Source organism: Triturus cristatus, chromosome 1_1, assembly GCF_964204655.1.
Source record: "Triturus cristatus chromosome 1_1, aTriCri1.1, whole genome shotgun sequence".
In the NCBI taxonomy this organism is placed as follows: domain Eukaryota; kingdom Metazoa; phylum Chordata; class Amphibia; order Caudata; family Salamandridae; genus Triturus; species Triturus cristatus.
In genome coordinates, this window is record NC_140579.1 from 756,314,140 (window position 1) to 756,316,639 (window position 2,500).

A 2,500-nucleotide genomic window follows, 5' to 3' on the forward strand; every position below is an offset into this window, starting at 1 on the left:
GGGACCCTCCCCGGGCCCTCCGGACCCCACCCCGGGCACCCTGCCACGTGGCAGGACCCAGGATGGAGCCCGGGGTTGGGGAGGCCGCCCTCCCCGGGGCCCCCAGCGGGCTGGCTGGAGCTCCTGAACTCAAACCAGCAAGGGGAGGCTCCCCGGCCACAACAGAAGCCCGTCCCGGGCCTTTGGTAGTGCCGCAGGGTGGGGGGAGGGGGCCGGAGACCCTGACCAGATGCTCGACCCCTGGATCCAGCCGGGGCTCCCAGGACTGCAGGCGCAGAGGAAGCCTCCCCAGGCCCTCCGGACCCCGTCCCGGGCACCCTGCCATGCGGCAGGTCCTGGGACAGACCCGGGGCTGGGGCGGCATCCGGGCCCATCCAGCTGCCGGCTGAGGACCGAGAGGGGTCCCAGAGTAACCTGTCCCTAGTAATCCGGAGGAAGGCTACCCCCCTTTCTTATTACCCGCGCGCTCCGGGTGACGGGGGAGACCCAAGGGGTGAACGCACCCGGACTCCTGGAGCCCTGGCTGGGATCCGGGAGGCGAATGGACCCTCATCGGGACTTCCAGGCCTGGCCCGGCAATCTGGTCGCCCCATCTGAAAGCCTTGCGCGTGACCAGATGGCCGAGGGGAAAGGAGCGACCAGATGGCCGGCACCTGAAGACTCCCGTCTGCCATAGCGGTAGGGCTCCCGCCTGCCCACCCACCCACCCGCCAAGGACTCGGGGGGACTCTGCTTCCCGGGGTGGGCTCGGGGGACCCTGGCTGGGCCTCAGGCACGGGGTGGACCACCGGAGCTCTCGGGGCCCGGGGGCCCAGGCGCCCAGGGGAGGACTGCCCGGGACCCGTGGAGCTCGTCCCCGGACACTTTGCCACGCCGCAGGCCGGTGGAGGGAATCCCCGGAGGCCTGGGAGGATGTTGCCCGGGCGTAGCCCATCTGGTCCCCGGCAAGGAACTGCCAGCCCCGAAGGGGTGTTCCGGCATACCCTGCCCCTACTAATCCGGAGGAAGGCTACCGTCCTTTCTTGTAACCAGAGCGCACCGGGTGACGGAGGGGACCCTAGGCGAGGACGCGCCCGACCTAATGGAGCCCTGGCTGGGATCCGGGAGGTGAATGGACCCTCATCGGGACTTCCAGGCCGGCCCGGCCCTCTGGTCGCTCCATTGGAAAGCATTGCGCGAGACCAGATGGCCGAGGGGAAAGGAGCGACCGGATGGCCGGCACCTGAAAGGACTCCCGTCTGCCCGAGCCATAGCAGTAGGGCTCCCACCTGCCCACCCACCCGCCAAGGGCTCGGGGGGACTCTGTTTCCCGGGGTGGGCTCGGGGGACCACGTCTGGGCCTCAGGCACGAGGAGGACCACCGGGGCTCTCGGGGCCCGGGGGCCCAGGCGCCCGGGGGAGGACTGCCCAGGACCCGTGGAGCCCATCCCTGGGCACTTTGCCACGCCGCAGGCCGGTGGAGGGAAGCCCCGGAGGCCTGGGAGGATGTTGCCCGGGCGTAGGCCATCTGGTCCCCAGCAAGGAACTGCCGGCCCCGGAGGGGTGTTCCGGCATACCCTGCCCCTACTAATACTGAGGAAGGTTACCGTCCTTTCTTGTAACCCGCACGCTCCGGGTGACGGAGGGGACCCTAGGCGCGGACACGCCCGACCTCCTGGAGCCCTGGCTGGGATCCGGGAAGTGAATGGACCCTCATCGGGACTTCCAGGACGGCCCGGACATCTGGTCGCCCCATTGGAAAGCATTGCGCGCGACCAGATGAACGAGGGGAAAGGAGCAACCGGATGGCCGGCACCTGAAAGGACTCCCGTCTGCCCGAGCCATAGCGGTAGGGCTCTCACCTGCCCGCCCACCCGCCAAGGGTTCGGGGGGACTCTGCTTCCCAGGGTGGGGTCGGGGGACCCCGGCTGGGCCTCAGGCACGGGGAGGAACACCGGAGCTCTCGGGGCCCGGGGGCCAAGGCGCCCGGGGCAGGACTGCCCGGGACCCGTGGAGCCCGTCCCTGGGCACTTTGCCAAGCGGCGGGAAGCCCCGGAGGCCTGGGAGGATGTTGCCCGGGCGTAGCCCATCTGGTCCCCGGCAAGGAACTGCCAGCCCCGGAGGGGTGTTCCGGCATACCCTGCCCCTACTAATCCGGAGGAAGGCTACCGTCCTTTCTTGTAACCCGCGCGCTCCGGGTGACGGAGGGGACCCTAGGCGCGGACGCGCCCGACCTCCTGGAGCCCTGGCTGGGATCCAGGAGGTGAATGGACCCTCATCGGGACTTCCAGGTCGGCCCGGCCATCTGGTCACCCCATTGGAAAGCATTGCACGCGACCAGATGGCCGAGGGGAGAGGTGCAACCAGATGGCTGGGACTGAATGGACTCTCATCTGTCCAACCCCGAGCCTTCGCGCTAGGGTTCCCGCCTGCCCACGCAGGGCTACGTGGCTGCAGGGCTCTGGGGCTCCAGGGCTGCAGGGCTCCGGGGCTGCAGGGCTCCAGGGCTGCAGGGCTCCGG